Source organism: Macadamia integrifolia, chromosome 12 (assembly GCF_013358625.1).
Source record: "Macadamia integrifolia cultivar HAES 741 chromosome 12, SCU_Mint_v3, whole genome shotgun sequence".
NCBI lineage: Eukaryota > Viridiplantae > Streptophyta > Magnoliopsida > Proteales > Proteaceae > Macadamia > Macadamia integrifolia.
Window position 1 is genome coordinate 17,619,292 of NC_056568.1, and position 18,706 is coordinate 17,637,997.

Genomic DNA, 18,706 nt, shown 5'->3' on the forward strand with positions numbered 1-18,706 from the left:
GGGGGGGGGGGGGGGACACTGTATTATATTATTTAAATTATCAAGGCATGTGTGAATATGTAAGTCACTTGGAATTCAACGAGTCAACCTTTTGTGCCCATTAAAATCTTTTCCAAAGTCAAATTATATAGAGAACAAATTAAAGGCCAAATAGATTAGATGTTGCGCAAGTTACAGAGCCTAACATCAAAGCATTGAAACCAAGAATTTTATTTTCAGGCTATATGAAAAAATGATGCTCCATCAGCATAAAAACCTTAAAGAAGATGGACTTAATCAATCATCAGGAAAAGACCAAAGAAGAATGGCTCCTTTGGCAAACAATGTGTCAAAAGGTTATTAAAACTTGCAGTCCTATAATTCAATTCAGACAACCAAAAGTTACAAAGTGTAAGAAAAAAAACCATGTAACCAAACCTCACTAGGAGTTACAGGAATATCATGAGAAGAGGCCTTAGTTGTTGGTGTGAGTATAGTTGCAGGTAGCTTTTGGTTTTTCACCATCCCTGTCATATATTTAACAACCATATGAGGAAGAAAAGGGTAAAACAAAAGATAGAACAATCTTAGTCCCAGAAACGCACCATCATGTAGTGCATTGCCACAATAGTGCCTAACACCCTTGTTGTATACTGTTCATAGTGATGTATCGGTGCTTCCAGTTATATAACCTCTAACTACATATGAGTATCCAAGGGTAACATGAATCAGAGAGAATCATAGTTTGACGAATCTACAATTTATAACTGAACGCACACTTATGTCCAATTAATTAGCAGTAGATGACACTCGATGCAAATTTCCCCCATGCATTAAGAAGATTAACATTGTGCTTACAAGATGTAATGCCAAAATCAACCTGCATCACTAAGAGGCATCCAAATAGATCCTTTGGTTAAAAAAAAAAAAAAAAAGAAAGGCATATTTTTTCTCTTCATTTCTCTTCTTTCAATCTAACCCTGAGAGGTCCCAGGTAATCAAAAGACAACTAAATTTTAGCAACTAAACTTCTAAATTTCATTTAAAAAAAAAAAAATTAAGGTAGGTTAAAATGTTGGCTTCTTTCTCAGAAATCATATTTTAATGTTAGCTTATCGATGCGAAAACAATGCACACCAGAATAATTGAATGAAATGCTGTGATTTTGTTTCAGTCTACATTGACACTCCTTTGCACCTATATGTCTATACTGCAGTACATGACTTCTTAAAGGGAAGTACCTCCCTTTCTTCCAAGCACTTACCGAGACTTTACCTCTCCAATACCAACTAGACTTAATCCTACTAATAAAATTAGATCCTTACTCCAATCATAACCCACCAACAAACTCAACCAGAAAGACCGAGCATTTCTTTGCAATTGTAACATTTTTATCGGGAGCAGACACCACCGCATTTGGAGTGATGTGTTGAGTCCTGTCAAACCACCACAGACTTGTTTCATTGAGAACCTGCAAGTCATATGGGGGGGGGGTTAAGAACCTGGTTATTACAAAATCAGAATCAGACACATCAACAGGAACTAATGGATTAAGATACCAAACCCCATTGCCCTGTCACATTCAGCAACAATCTGTTCCTAGAGGTCTTCATTATAAGTTGCAATATGGTCTTTTCAAAATGGCTCATTTTGACTCTAGTAAGTGACAAACTAGCAAACTAGCAATGAATACACGCCAAAAAAAAAAAAGAAGGTGATAAACTAGCAAAGAATACAAAAAAAGAAGTGATCAGCCACAATTTAACAGCATACCTCGCCTTTAAAGGGAATAGAAGCAAGAACCCTGTCAAAAGCACTCTGCCGATCGGTAGCGACCAGTACTAGATAATCCCCAGCATCATAGATATCCCTCACCTACAAAAACCAATCCGAATTATCAAAAATCTATCAGAAAGATATTATCTTTTCCTAATTTTTCAACGGATTCAGTGTCTTTGAAGAGTTCCAAATAAGTTTTTGTCAGACAAATCTGTAATAAACAATACCTTGCCTCTGGTCTTTGACTTGAGACCAGGAACGGTTTCATGAAGATGCGTTTCGGAGAGACAGTTAGGCAAGGCTCTCCGAATGGAGTTGAGTACCTCGCCACGATAGCCTCCTCTAGTGAGGATTTCAAGAGACGGTTGCTGTTGGCACGACACAATTTCAAGTGGACACATAGGGTATTTCGTTGTCATTCTCGTAGATAGAGAAGAAGAAGAAGAAGAAGAAGAAGAAGAAGAAGAAGAAGAAGGGAATGCAGAGGATGGCAAGAGTGAAGTTCTCTTATTGAAGGTTTTGGGAGGGTTTAGGCAGAAAATTGACTGAGACATGTCTCCTCTCTGACTGCTGATCTGCTCCTTGCTCCTGTAAGTGCAAGGTTTGTTGATTGTGGTGATCGAGTTCTAACGCTACTTCTACCCAAAATAATAAATAAATAGAAATAATACAAGGTTTTGAAGATACTCCGATTTGCGTTGTATGCACTCTGCCCCGCAGTTTATACCAAAAGCTGTTGATGACAATTATTCCAAAAGCAGTTTCATTCATATCTTTTCAAACTCAACCGAACACTAAACCAAAAATGGGTCTGGTCCGATCCGGTTCAGGGCGGTTTTGAGTCTTTTGACTGAATTTGGAAGAAGGAATAAATTCAAGGCAAAACTTTTTTTTTCTTTTCTGGTTACGAAGGGCAATAGGTTTGCTCTACGTACTTGTGCACTTGTAAAAGATGATATGGAACTCTTGACCTTATATAAATAGTTGGAAAATAAAGTTTTTTTACTGATTCGTCCTATCAAAAACTTGGTAAGTTGATCTAGTCAGATATGGTTGCTCATGTTTTTCATGTTCTTTATACCCTTTATAAAGAAGTATTCTCAGCGGGGATGTGTTGTCACACCCTGTTCACACAGAACCGAACCGGTGACAGGATTAACTCCGATTAACCCAAACCTGCCAGGATCATCTGACACAGTATCCAACCACAGCATACACACAACTAAGAAAATGTTCAACAGTTCAGCGGAAGACTTAATTTACCTGTAAATATCCCCATTATACTTGATACCCAAATTGTAGTACATAGTTAAGTACATGTGGGCCCGCAGGCATGATATTTACACAAAAAGAATACAATTTACATATCAAGTACACAAAAGGGATCATCAAAAAATCAAAGAGTAAAGCTCAGCTCGGTATCAAAACTGCGGTCCCACAGCATAGCCCTCGCACGAGCAATCCGTGTCGTGCTCTAATTCCTCGAGGACCCACCAATCCTCTTCAGGGAATTCAACTGTGGGGCCCGACCCTTGTATTCAGGTTGATAACCTGCAAAATCATCTAAAAGGGGTACACACGTGGGATGAGCTCACTAGCTCAGTAAGTGAAAAGAAGGACCACACAGCAGTCCACACATCAATTACAACCATATACACTATATGTCATGCGATTCATTTTTAATCACATCCACCTAAACGACATTACTAAGTCTTTGGTTTAGTGCTACTACAACCACAGTGTGCGTATACTTCAGGTACGAGTCACGAACTTCATCCCGCGATACACCCATAGGGCTGTAGGAGAAGGCCTACCGTGAGTACTCGGAAAAGTAAAGCATGCCGACCACCGGCTCTCAACATAAAATTAAATGACAGAAAATAAAGGTGTTGACTCCAGCAATTTAAAAGCAGTACGATTGGCCCTCTTGAATATACCACCGAGGTTGCTGACTGTCCTAATGACCAGCCAGGCATATGTCTAACCGCCACAGTGACCCAACAACCATGACCACTGCTTCCCCCCAAATGGTAACCCAACACCTCAACCCCTGTTGGGAAGGGTCGTAGCATGGGAAGATGATAATCCTAAACCGCATGCTCCTATATGACATAGTACGATTGCATAGTGCCACCGCGTCCTATTCCACGGGCCACCAATGCACTCGTTTTCAAGCCGACTACGGCATCTAGTCTATTAATGCATTATGCACAATGATGTCAACATTCATCATATAAGCACATCATCATTTGACATTGAGAAAGTAAACACAACACACATGTTATAATAATATGAGGATGGCTAAACTACATATAATTTGCATGATGATATGGCTAGTCTAGATACATTTGAATGAATTCCAAACAAGCCTTGAAATAAAGTCAAACGTCTTCTCCCCACTTACTTGTAGCGTACAAAGACTCACGCCCGGTATGGGTGAGATCCGATGCGAGAAGCATAAGTTTTGGTGAACCTATCATAAGTGAATGGGGTTAGTATTTCACCACTTTGGGGTCAAAACTAATAAGATTTGATGACAAAATCATGTTTAGAATCCTAAAAGAAGGTCGCACGTCCGTTTTGGGTCCATTCGGACGTAGAAATCACATTGGGAGTCTCTCAGGTGGGTCGGACAGCCCACCTGTCATGTCCCACAGGTCCTGATCGACGGGTAGGTCGACCCACCGATCATGATCGGTGGGTAGGTCGGCCCACCGATCGGCCTGCTGGTAGGGCCCGTCGGTGCAGGCCCAGGGCCTATTAGGATCGACGGGCAGGTTGGCCCGTCGATCGGCCCGTCGGTAGGGCCCGCTGATTGGCCCCGAGGCCCTGTCCTCTCAGGTGGGTGCCCTCAGGCTTGCCATTTGGCCCACCGGTCTTGGCGGAAAAATACCATTTTCCCCGAAACCTTTTTCAACCTTTGGGGAATCAAATAGGGCTTTTCCAAACCCATTCTCCGCACATTCAAGGTCTCATAAGATGGTTCTAACCTAAGTCTAAGTTAGATTTAAGGAATGGAAGCCATCTTACCTTCTTTGCTCAAGAACTCGTTCAAAACCCCAAAATCACTTCAAATCACCAATGCTCCTCCAACCGTGGAAACACTTCTTCCAATCCTTCAAAATCAACACATAAACCATCTATTAAACCTTAGATTCATCATCTCAAAGGGGATCTATAAGACCTTAAGAACCACTACCCAAATCAAGGGTTTTACTTGGGTATGGTGAAAGTTTAGGGAATATAGCCTTCGCTCACCTCTAAACGCAGATCTCGTATTGGGGATCACTCTTTCGGCGTCGGAATGGGAAGATCAAGCCTTGGCACCGCTTAAATCCATCCCTTCTTCCTGTTCCTCCCCTTTCTTCTTCTCCGTTCTCTTTTCTCCCTCCTTTTCTCTCTCTTCTTTACTCTTTTCACCAAACACCCGAATGTCATGAATGAGAAAATGGAAAACTCATAAATGCTATTTATACTTTCTAAAACAACTAAGTAACCACATGGGTGGGTCACTCAGGTGGGCGGATGCACCCACCTTAGACCGCCCACCTGAGGGCCAAAAATTGGCCAACAAGTGGGATTTTGGTGGAATTCGACTCTCGGCATGAATCTCACTCTCGGCACAAGATATATTATACGTATGCGCTTTAGGATACGGCTACATACCAGCTTTATCCGTACATGGGCTTATGATATGTGCATGTACACGGCTTGGGTACACCTGTCTCCTCTGGCACTGACTCGGACTTGTCTGGCCAACCGGTGTTCAAAGTCACCCTTGCCATCATGGTCCACCAGGAACCCGCCTTAACCCTCTCCGGTTCGGGTCCTGTATGGTTAAACCGGGTCAACCGTATAATTAGACCGAGTTTAAAAAGTAGAGTATCACATGTGTAGTTTCTACATATGCGCAAGAGCCAAAGAGAGCAAGGAAGCATATATGAAAAAGTCATTTTCTATTTCATGGGAGTGAGCCGGTCATTTCCCCCACTCCAGCCCATGTGTATCGGTGTAGACACCCAATTTTGTCACCCTCCCCCGACAATGACGATACAAGGATAGTGGATGCGAACTCAACCCTTAACCATCCCCAAACCTACCCAAACCTTGATTTACCTGAAAACCCTCAAATCGATGCGGGAGGAAAGAGAGTCCAATTTTAAATTTTCATATGCGAAGGAATCTGATCGAAAGTGATCGTACAAATGGATAGTATTCGAAAATACGATTCCAATGATATATGGTATGTTAAAATCAGACTTATGAATCTCCCGTAATCATTCCCAAAAGTCATTCTCGACACTTCCAAATTTTCTAACATTTCCTTATTTTTTCTAGGAATTCCCCTGACAGTCGGGTTTTCTGCTAAAAATCCCACTTTTTTAGAAAAGATTCCATTTTCCAGAAAATATCTTCTCCACTTTCAAAAGCAAGAAAATATTTTTCCCACTTTCATAAGCAAGAAAAAAATCATCACCATTTTTAAATATGTCACATTACACTTTATGTCATGTCATTGGTCTTTACCCACTGGGTAAAAATTAGGTGTCATCATCTCATTGATTAAAATTCTCCAGACAATTGGGTTTTCTTCTAAAATTTCCCCTGACAGTTGGGTTTTCTGCTAAAAATCCCACTTTTTGAGAAAATATTCTATTTTTTAAAAAAGATCTTGTCCACTTTCACAAGCAAGAAAATATCTTTACCATTTTCAAAAATATCACATCACACTTTATGTCATGTCATATCACACATTATATCATGTCATTGGTCTTTATCCACTGGGTAAAAATTAGGTGTCATCACCTTATTAATTAAAATTCTCCCGACAGTCGGGTTTTCTACTAAAAATTCCCCCGACAGTTGGGTTTTTTGCTAAAAATCTCACTTTTTGAGAAATTATTTTATTTGTCAGAAAAAATCTTGTCTACTTTCATAAGCAAGAAAATATCTTCATCATTTTAAAAAATATCACATCACACTTTATGTCATATCACTGGTCTTTACCCACTGAGTAAAAATTAGGTGTCATCACCTCATTGATTTCAAAAAACTATAAATACCCCCCTTTCACTTATAAAGAGAGACAAAAAGACTCTCTTAAGAGCAACCCCTTTCTTGTAGGAGCTCTGCTTTCTCTCCTCCTCCCCTCCCCCTTTGAGCTTCTTCGGGCCTTCGAAGCGATCTTTGTAAAGATCCAAAGTTCTGCTTGGATCTTCGAAGTGTTCTTCAGGATTTTGAAGAACTTCAATCCAAGTTTTAGTTCAATCCATTTTTTACCAAAAATGGAAAGTTTTTAGCTTCCCCCTTTGAGTGCTTTTGGTTTTTTTTTGTCAAAAAATGAAAGTTTCAAGCCAAAGCGTTGTTCGAGTGCCACCTCAGCCTAGCCTTCCATAACTCATCCCCAGAGAAGCTCTTCCCGAGTGCCTTTGGAATCTTTTTTAAAAATAGTCAGCCCTAGCGGAAGCTCTGCACGAGTGCCCCTGGAATATTTCCAAAAGTACCTCATCCCTAGCAGGAGCTCTGCCAAAATCAACAGTCAACAAACAAGCCAATCCTAAGTCAGACCTTTGTCCGTAGATAACCACAGTCAACATCTCCTGAAATCAAAAGTTGGAGTTCAAGACCATCTTCCCTTGAGTTGGAAGAATCTACAAGAAAAGTCAACATCAATTAGGGGCCCATCCCTCTTTGACCCGAAATAGGGGTTAAATTCAAGTATAATCTCTCTCCTCATTTAAGCATAATGTAGATATCTAATTAACCTTGCTTTAGCGTATATAAATAGTTGTTTTTATTTAATGTACATATGTTTGATAACATAGTCATGTATGCGGAATAGGAATAAATTATGAAAAATGTTCGTTCTTAAACATCTAGTAGGAAGATTGGTTGAACCGAGTAGAGTGGGTGCCTAACACCTTCCTAACTCTATAACCTGACTCTTACCCTAAATCTCAGGACCAGACCAATTTTTGGGCCCTTTTCTCAAGAATCGGGCCCACCCCCAGGTCCTAGTCCCATAACCCTAGGTGGTGACTCCACACCCTTTCTGTATACTCCCAATCCCCCGTATGGACCATCATCAAATCCCGTCTTTATGATGAACCTGGTACACCTACGAAATAGGCCTCAACGTATTTTCGAGTGATGATACCATGGTGCGGGGCCCGCAGAAGCACACACGAAGGCACTGCCCATCTTATCCACCAAAGGATATCAAGAGAGAGGAGAGAAGGCCAGAATCCCGGAGACCTTCCCCTTGACAGGGATATCTCCGATCCAAGGCCCGCTACCCTCACAATCGGGGCAGGGGCCACACTCCCCCACAAAAAACACTTCCCATTTTTCATAAACTAGTGATTTAGAATATACAGTTTAAGTAGTATTAGGGTTCTAATTATCGATATCTAATCATCCAGATCAGATATCGGTATCAAAAAAAAAATTCCTCGATCAAGGTTGATATAGATCAAATTAGATTGGTATCAAAATCTGATCCGATACCAAAGAAATAAATCTCTAAGTGAGTACTAACAAACTAAGGGTGTATCGCCGAGTAACCGAGTTTCAAATTTCTTATTTCAGATACACCCATTGCCAAAACACCTCATATAATATAATGTTCAGCAGGTTCATGTAATTAGCGACACAGACTTCGCCTCTGAAAGTCTGAATAAGAAAAATTAGATCAATAAGACTTCAGTTTTCATTCTCAATCAGCAAAAATAAAAAATAGTTGAATCACTAGTTTATAAAGGATTGATTATCCCTCTTTCTTCATTCGTGTTCACACACACACACACACACACACACATAGAGGGAGAGAGAGATTTACCATCAGGGAGTTGGAGGTTGTAGTAGGTTACTCCAACTCGCAAAGAAGAAGAAAGAAGGTTAGGGTTCTAAAGTTCATTTCATTCCAACACCTCTTGAGAGACTTGAGAGTTATTGGTTATTGGCTAGGGTTAGAGAGGGATTAAGGAAATAGCCCACTGAAATCATATAATAGAAGGAAAATGGAGAATAGCCAAAAGTAAAAAATCTAAAATAGGAATACAGATTACTTGGCTCCTATCATACCGCAAGGTGATTTGGCTCCTGCTACATTGATGCATCCAACAAATGTAACCCAGAATCTTCCTATAGATATGGACACATGAAAACTGTCCGCAAGAAAGTGTTCGTTCCTGATAATCAGAAGAGCTCGAGATAATCTTTTCCTGAAATGGAAGCAAATATTGTGAGTGAATCTACTTTGGTGAACAATTGTTCAACTAAGAAAGTGTTTGTTCCTGATAATCACAACAGGTCGAGACTATCTTCTCCTGAAATGGAAATAATTGTTGTGTGTGAAATGTGAATCCACTTTGGTCAACAATTGTTCACCTATGGTGTATGATGTGGATTAGCACCACGGGCAGAAATGAAGCTACACAGTTGGAACTGTCAATGGATAAGGAGACGCTTCATAGTTTGTTTACTGAAGCAAATCTCCAATGTGGATTGTCCAAATATTATTTTTCTTAAAAACAAAATATGAGATCTCAGCTGGAATATGTAAACCATTGTTTATCTATGGATAATTTGTACACTGTTGATCCACAAGCATTTCAGAAGGTTTAGCACTTTGGAATAAAATATCAAAATTGAATTTTTGGGTACAAATAATTGTATATATTGTGGATACAATTGTAACTTATGGGACTGATTCACCTTTCTTTGTGAATTGGGTCTACAAAGACCCTATTAAATCCCAACGGCAACAACTTTGGGATAGATTAATGTCTGTTGGAGCAAGGAGGAACAATGAATGTTTGATGTTTGGTGATTTCAATTTTTATCTTAATTAGCATGAAAAGCAAAGAGGAAATACCACTGGCAAAAGAGACATGGCCTAATTTCATGGAATGCTTGATGCCTGTAATCTCATGGACTTAAGTTGAAAATGTCCTCCATTTACTTGGAACAATAGGGGGCTTGGTGAAGCCAATATGAAAATCAGATTGGACAGGGCTCTCTCCAACCATGCATGAAGAACTAAATTTGGAAATTCTACCTGTTTGTGCCTCTGATCACACCTCCACTGATTGATACTGAGGATTAAAAGTTTAAACAGAGATCTGTTTGGTTCCAACATCCAAGTAGTAAGCATATTGCTACTATTGCTTGGAGTCATCCTTATGATGGTGCTCCATCAGATATCATACTTCTAAAATTGGATCAATGTCGAACTGATTACACTAGATGGAACAGGGAGGTGTTTAGGAATATTCAAGAAAATATTAAGGGTCTGATAAATGATATTGATCCTTTAAATAAATTATCACTTATGCAAGAGATATCTACTCAAATTGGTATACCCAAGAAATCCCTTGATGAAGAATTAGAGGAGGAAGAACTTTGGAAGCAGAAGTCTCGTATAACTTGGTTGAACGAAGGTGATAGAAATACAAAATTTTTTCATGCCACCGGCCATTAGGGTGGATCATGGAAAGAGAGACACTATTGAAGAATAACGGTTTTTTTTTTTTTTTGACAAAAGAATCTTGCCCATCTAGTGTTCCCCACGCCCATACACAATTGAGTATGAAAAGACCTAGTTACCCTTATGCAAGCTAGATATTTTCACCCTTAGTTGTGGTTGGGTTGGCGATGTTAGTTAGTCGCACTGAAGGATGAAGGTTTTTGTTAAATTGTTAAGAGTCGGTGAAAGATGAGAGTATTTTTACTCATTGACAAACATTTCTACATTTGAATTATAGTATTGAAGTTATAAATCTTAGTTGAAGCTGTGAGCAAAAGCTGCTAGTAGGGGAATTTATGTAAATATTCGTGAATAGAATTGTCACTTGGAACTTGGAAATGGATTCCAATATGATGACAGTTTAACTCTGACATAGTTGTATAGCACCTGGTAACATTCACTCTAAATCATTTTCATTTTAGGACCCATTTTTTTAGAGGGGATGGTGGGGTGGGATTGTTGGGAAGATTGGACCCACTTGTTGGTAGGTGGAAATATTGGGGTAAAATTAAAGGAATGTTACCATAGCATACCGCCGCCCACCTTGTTTGGTTGGGTGTGAGTGTTTCGAGGATAAACTTGGTATATCGATCATAATTGTAGGCAGAAAGAGAGAGAAGGGTGCAAAGGAGTTTTCAAGGTGGATCGATGAATCAAAAATCCATATCACAAGTTTGGGAGGTATTCTATTGGTATTGAGGGAGCAACTACAAGTTTTATGGCTTGGTGGCGATGGGGGCTCATAGCAATGGGGTTGCAAGGCTCGTAATGATTGGGTAAGTGTGCAATGGGGTTGCAGGTGACAATGGTTTAGACGATGAAAGCAGGTAGAGCCTCAAGAGTATGCAAGGGTTAGGATTTTGGTTCAGGGTGCTAACTCAGGATGTGTAGGGGTTATGGGTCGTGGGCTTTGCAGATGGGTTCAGTGTGTAGGGGTTGGGGGTTTGTGTGCAATGGGGTTGTATGCAATGGTGGTTTCAATGTAGATGTAGGTGCTAGCAGAGGACTTGTAGGTCTTCATTGGGCAGAGCACTGTGATACATATGGGCAAAGGTTGGGGTACAAGGGATTCCAGTGGTTCAAGGATGCAATGGCTAGGCATGGATGGGTGTGATGGCAGGGTGCAACTGTTGGGAAAGGGTGTGATGGTGAAGCTTATAGTGATGGGTAGGGTAGGGTGATGCGTAGTGCACTGGGTGGGATTTAAGGTGATGCTGATGTTGTAGTGGTACCGATGCCGATGGTGGTGCTGATGCCTCGGAGAGGTGGAGCCACTACCCATAAATCCCATGGTCTTTGCCACAAGACATGAGAGAGAAGCTCCATCGAACCCTTATTTATTATTCTCGCAATGTGAGAGATTTTTGTTGAAGTTCATAGAGCCATTAAACATTTTCACCCCATGAAGAGTGACAAAGTCCCACCAATTTGGAAAGAGATAGGATGGACGCCACTTAGGGCCCATTTCTTTAGAGGGGACTTACTGGGGTGGGATCAATAAGGTGGGATTTCTAACAACTTTCCCACTAAATAGTGTAAAACATGGTTGTTTGGATGAAAGGGGTGGGAGAACTATGAGATAGTTGTCAGAGACACAGGAAATCATATTGGAGGGTTGTTTCTTCCACCCCTTCTACTTCAAAGTCCAACCGATTTGGTGGGACTCTTATGGGAAAGACGAGGGAAAGAAGATCTTGGTGGAAGACGATCTCTCCAACAACTCTGTGTCTTCTTCTTCAACTCAATTTCTTCTCTCCCAGCAAAGGTAAGAAGGCTATGATCTTGGTGGAAGAACAAATGGGTGGAAGTAAATGTTGCATTTAATGCTCTTTAGTCCGTTTGTAGCTCAGACCTATAAGGGTTTTCATTTCTTGAAGAGTCGGCTCCTCCTTCTCCAGAGAACATAGATCTTAGAGGTAAATGGTCCTCCTCATAATCATCTACCATTTTTTTTTAGGGGGCGGGATAGGTAGTTGAATCATCTACCATTTTATTTTTTTGACATTAGCTGCTCAAGTAGGTGTTTTTGGGTTCTTTGTGGTCTGGGTTCTTCTTAAACTATTTTTCCTTTCCTTTTTCGGAGTTGCTCGAATTTGATTTGAATTGTTTAAATTTTTTAAGGTGTTTGATTGTTAGCTGATACTTTGATAACTCTGTTGCTTTCTACCATTTTTTTTTTTACTACAGAAAAGATGGTTCCGTTTTTCTAATTATAGTTCGGGAGCTTGAAAGTTGCAGGCTTTTTGATATTTTCTGATGTAATGCTATAAATGGCATGGGATGGTGGGAAGAGTTAGTCTATGTTCCCCCCTTTTATTTAGTCTATGTTCCCCCTTTTATTACAAATCATAATTATTGTAGCATTTTTGTTTTCCCTTTCTAAGATTTTTCTTCAGCTCTGAATTGTGATATTTCTCTTTACCAAAGGTTTCCTTTCTAGTGCTTATGCATCTAATGTTTTTTGCTTTTCAGAGTTCAACTCAAGTCTTTAGAGCCTTTAGATCTGATCCAATAGTTTTAACAAGACAAGGTCATGCACTGATATTTCTTCTTTTAAGCCCATATCTTATTGAATGAAGGTGCATTACAAACTATCAGTACACAGGCTCAGAACTTGACAGTTTGTGGAATAGCAAATTAACCTTATCGAATCCATCATTTGGTTTAAGTCCATACTCTAAAGATCTAGTCACATCATTTCGATCAACTGATCTCAGTCAAGGAAATAAGATCAATTAATGAAATAGATCAAATTTGGTAACTCGATTTCATTATCATTTTACCTAATTTTCTATCTCTATCCTGCCCTGTTGGTTGCCCCAGCTCTCTTCTCTGTTCTGTTTTTCTTTACCTAATTCATAGTAGTAACCGGGCTAGGGCTAAACTTTGGTTCAATTTAGTCAGATTCAGATCAACCCTAACCCATCCTGAACCTGACCGATTGTGATTCTTGGACGTATAAATTCTAGAATTTCAAAAGACCACCTCCCCTAATAAAAAATTTGAGAAATTACTTAAGATATTTTTATGAAATGCTAAACTTGTAGGATTATTTGATTATTGGACAAATATTTTATGATTTTTGTTATTTATCCTCCTATTTTGTGGAAATTGGGATATTTAGATTTTTTTTTCATGGATCACAATCATATTGCATCGAAAGAAGAGGTTAGCAAGACAATTAAAACAGAAGGAACCTGCAAAAAAGGAAGGAAAAAATAAAGCGCAAGAATAATTATGGAGAGAGAGAGAGAGAGAGAGAGAGAGAGAGAATTATGGAGAGTGGAGAGGGAGTGAATAATTATGGAGAGATTTACTGCATAAAAAACGGTTTCTCTAAATCCTCTTTCATCAACTTTAAAAGTTTTTACTACATGGAATCTTTCACTAATAACACCATTTTCTTAAAGTATCTCTATAATACACTATCCTTCCTTATATATACCACAAAGAGGATAAAAAATAATAATAATAACTACAATATCCCAGAATTTTTCAATTTCAGATTTCTCCCCCACCATCGTGGCCTCATTTCTCTCCCTATGTCTCTCCCTTTTTTTGCTCAATTTCAGATCCTTCACATCCACAAGGTACGGTTGCCAAACTACAATTTTTTTTTTAATTGAGGAATAAGTGTGTTTGTAGTTATGTTGGAATTTGATTTAGCGAGAATCCTTGCCATGCTCATAGCTTTATCTGAATATGTAATGTTATTTGTATGGTGCAATTAACTGGAGAAAATTATTTACATTAAAGCTTCTAATATGTTAGGGAATGATTGTCTCTAATGCAAGTTATATGTGTACTAGAGCCATGAAGACTATGTTGCTATTCATTTTATCTCATCATTCTTAGAATTGACTCTATTTTTTGGTTGAATATAGTATGATTTCAGATCTATAAAACGATATAAGAATCTTGAATATCAGAAACCAGAACTAGAGTTTTTACCTGTGGACATGTCTTTTATTCATAGTTGTATGAGTTGTATCGACCCTCGTCTACTCTAAATGGTGGGAATGGACAATAAGGTGATAGTGATGGTTCCTCTTAATTGGGGTATGTGATTGAAGGATTTTTTTCAATTTTTTTAATAATATTTTTTATCTTTTTTTTTTCTCTTCTTTATTATTGATTTGTTGATTCTTAATTTATGACAGAATTTTGAGGGCTCAAAAGTTGGTATGCTGGCTAGCTGTTTGTGCATTCCTCTCGTCATAAAAATTAGGCCACATCAGTACCTGTTTGAAAGAAGAAAAATGCCCAAATCTAGCTTTTGGATATGCATTTTCCATCATGGGCTTCCAAAGCTATAGTCTTGCCATGGACCACTAAAATGTTACCACCGAGCTCAGATGGAAATTTTGTCATGAAACTTGCATTGGAAAATTCATAGAAATTTTATTGAAAAACTTGCATTTTAGTAAATATATGTGAGTTTTGGGAGTAATTTTGTTAAAGTTTCTTCCATACATCATTTTTTTTTTTTTTGGTTTTTGCAGTCACGTTTTCCACCAAGTTATCAACCACCAATCTACTCCTTCTAATTATTCTCTTTGTATAAAATAAGGAAAAAATATTTATGGGTTAAAACATAATAGTACTTTCTAATAGCAGGAATATATAAAACTCGTGGGTTAAAAGTACTTTCAATCTGCCACTTAACGAATGCTCCCACGTGCATTTGCACGTGCAAGTTTCATAGTTTTTTTAAAACTATGAAATTGGAGTTATGACTCTAGGTTGAAGAACTTCTTTCTATTTCATAGTTTAAGAGTGGAATGCTTTAGTGGGATGTACTTTTTTTTAATGGTTTTTCTACAGATTAGTGATGTAATATTCTCAAAATTTTGGGCAAGTTTATGATAATACTTCATGCTCTTCTATTTGGAAGTTAGTGAGATATTTTTTTGTACAATAGCTGAGAATTTTGGGAACATGCTTGGTAATAGATGATAGTACTTCATGCTTTCCATTTTGGAAGTTCTACTCTCTACATGAATGCAATATGTAGATGGATAGTGATAATAGCCTTTGTTGTAGTTGTTGATGGTAGTGGAAATTTATTTTTGGTTTAGAAAGTTGCTATTGTATAGTGCTTCAGGTTGGTTGAATTTTTGGGTGCTCATAGATTCCCAACGGCAAGCAATCTTGAACAACTTCAAATGAGGGAAATCCAAGATAACTCAACCTGGTACTGAAAGAAGAATTTACCAGCTGATAATGGCTTAGAAATAGTTGGTTTTCTTTCCTATGTTCTTATAATCTGATTGTAAAGTGTTACCTCTATCTATCTATATACTTGTGCCACCACTCACATACATCATGATTATTAGTTTCTCTCTCTCTCTCTCAATGACAACTATTATAGGTTTGAGTTTTTTAGGTTTGTAATTCTTTTTTCTATATTTCTTAGAATCTCTGTATACATGAAGTTCTAATAGAAATTAAGGTGTATGAAATAACGATGAATATGCAATTTTTATCATGACAAACACACACTTAAAAAAGTGTTACAAATTTTTATCATGACAAACACACACTTAAAAAAATGTTTTGTAACACGTGCATTTGCATGTGTGTTCTTGCTAGTAAATAAGTAAACAAGGTGATTAAGCTTAATTTCAACCAAGGACTTATTTAGATTTAAATTAGCTTGTTTCCCATTTGATGTGTAATAGGATGTTGATTTTAAATTAGAATAATTTTTTATTTATATTAATTAATAATTAATATTAGTGGGTCCCACATGTTATTGTAATTAAAAATAAAAAAATAAAGGTCACACTAATAGGCGTTGATGGGAGGACATTATTGATAAATATTTGAAAGCCTATGGAAGTAATTGTGTTCTTGTAATTATATTGTAGTTTAGCAATTTTCCCATGAATCACAAATTCTGATATCTAAACATACCATGGGGTGATAAAGTTCAATTTTTCTAAGCAAACTAAACAAGCATGGAGTGGAAAAGTTACATTTTTTCACAATTTTCATTCTTGTCATTCACTCCACCAACATGTGGGACCATGTGTCATACAATCCCACCCTAGACTCCCCTCTAAATGAGGCATCAATATGCATATAGGAAAAACTCAATTTTCAATATTCATTGTTTTTTCTTGGGAAAACAATTATAATTATCCCACCTTGAATCCTAACAAGTGGGGGACTTGCTCTTGAATTGAAGTAGTGCCTTTTGAATATGAGTAGGGCTCCTAGGTGGTGCATTTAGGGGGCGTTTGGTTCGAATTATCCATCGGACCAGATTCCAGGGATTCTGGATTCTGGATCTAACTCATATGAATGAGTTTCTTTGGAATAATTTCAACTCGGTAAAAATATTGTTTGGTTACCCTGATTCTATCACTTGATTCTAAGTGGAAAATTGTTTGGTTACCCTGATTCTGTCACTTGATTCTGAGTGAAAACTGTTTGGTTACCCTGATTCTGGCCATTGATTCTGAGTGTAAAACTGTTTGGTTACCTTTGAGTCTTTGAACCCATGTTCTGTTGGAAAAAAAAATTCCAAAAACAAAACCAAAAACTAAAATTTGTTCCACACATGTACTTTATTTTTAATTTTTTTTGCTTTTCTTTTTTATGGTAATATGTGAAAAAAAAATGAGTGGAACTCGTGAACTATTAAGTCTAATAATGTAGTACAGTAATTTTTTTTTTTTTTTAATTTTTTTTTGTAAATTGAAGAGGACAAAAAGAAGAACATTACAAGGCATGATTGTATTGTAGTTCATGTAATCGAAATAGGTATCGTGTATCATATAATTCAGATCTGAAAATTGCCCAAACCAGCGGATGATTTGGTTTATGGAGATAGATATGCTTCAAAGTGGGTAGAAACAATAGTCTCCAATGACTTATACAAGTAATATAGGTCCTTAGGACCAAATGAGAGAAGAAGCACGTAAATGTATAATATAGTACTGAGTTCATCCAGGTACTAGTAAATGCTAATTAAGTCTTTCTATCAAACAAAATAAAAAAAAAATGGATAATGAACTCAATATCATTACAATGGCTTCGGACTTTTCTTTCCAAAAAATTCCAAAAAAGTTCATCCTACATTTTTGTTTAAATCAAGCTTCTTGACTACGTCAAGAACATCTCTCAACATCCTCATATGACCCTCAGATTCTTTTATTGCACCGTTCAAGTATCCTTTGATATAGTCTGATGAAGGGGAAGGAGATGATGAAGTTGATGTTTCTGAGCATAGGGACCTAGGTGGAGTCTGGTAAGTATCACAACTTGGGCTTGAACTTGATATCCATTCGAACATTCCACAACCTTTGTTTTCAACCTATAAAGCAAATATAATCATCTTATAAGAATACAAGGAAATAAACATTCAAATCTTAAACATTTGAAAAAAAATAAAATTAAATTAAACAAAAAATTTAAGAAATTCATACCCAGTTGATTGTGGACAGCACCAAAAATATCGACCATAATTTGCACTTGTTTTCACAGTTCTGACCTTACACTGACCGTTCCCACACTCACACATCTTAAGATGATCAACCCACATGAAGAAGGGGCAATTCATTGAACATTTAAAAAATTTCCTTCCAACATGTGACCCTGACTTAGAAGTGAAAACCGAGCAACCTTTTCCACAGTAATCACACTTTGCAATAGCACAAGCGGACATATTCGATGTCATCTGTAAGTTAACACAAACATTTTCAAGAGAGGAAATATGCATAGAAAATACTATTAAGTACGCCCCCTATCTGAGTGTGATGGACAAAAAATAGGAGACTTCAATGGCACAAATTTTATACCTCTTAAACAGGAATTGAAACTGATATACAATGGTGGGAAAGGAAATAAATAAAAGAAAAAAAATGTGATCAATATTCACCTCATCTGTGTTCTTCAATTGTTGCATGCACCTGTCTCCATCACTTATCATGAAGAAGGATATAAGGACAAAGAGTGTTAAATACATGCCATTTCTGCTCTCTCTCACCAATTTTCTCAATGGAGTAATCTGGGTCACCTATGCGCTTCCTATTTATACCATACCAAAGAACCCAAAATATTGTGACAAATAAGAATGATGTTGTCCATATTTAAACCTTGAAATCATTCAGAGAGGAACATAGAAAGAACCATTGTCTTAATATTTCTTAAGACTTGCCACCATTGTCACAGACTTAACATAAACCAAAAGTTACATCAACCAAATAGATGCATTTTCTATTCAATAAAACCATTGTCGTAGAATGTCCAAACACTTCCTTTTATCACCTCAATTCTTCTCAATCTCTGGCAAGTACATCTCAAGCAGATTTCGCCTATCTTCTACTCTTGTTTCCAAGAAAATAATGGCAGAATTCCTCTTGGCCATGAAATATTCCTTAGCCTTAAACTTTTGTTGAAAATTGAGGTCTGGAA

At 37.7% G+C, this 18,706-nt stretch overlaps 2 long non-coding RNA genes and 1 pseudogene across 2 annotated transcripts; 1 reads left to right on the plus strand and 2 right to left on the minus strand.

Moving 5' to 3' along the window:
- LOC122058465 overlaps positions 1 to 2,477 on the minus strand; it is a 14,352-nt pseudogene extending 11,875 nt beyond the window's left edge.
- A 9,083-nt stretch (positions 2,478 to 11,560) lies between these two features.
- LOC122057783 lies at positions 11,561 to 15,260 on the plus strand. Its single transcript, XR_006133629.1, has 3 exons — positions 11,561 to 12,201; positions 14,262 to 14,344; positions 14,446 to 15,260. It is a non-coding gene; the product is annotated as an uncharacterized LOC122057783 (long non-coding RNA).
- Positions 15,261 to 17,717: 2,457 nt separating this feature from the next.
- On the minus strand, positions 17,718 to 18,703 carry LOC122057784. The gene is made up of 3 exons (XR_006133630.1): positions 18,547 to 18,703; positions 18,171 to 18,315; positions 17,718 to 17,969 (listed from the first exon to the last, which is right to left on the minus strand). It is a non-coding gene; the product is annotated as an uncharacterized LOC122057784 (long non-coding RNA).
- Between the last annotated feature and the right edge of the window lie 3 nt (positions 18,704 to 18,706).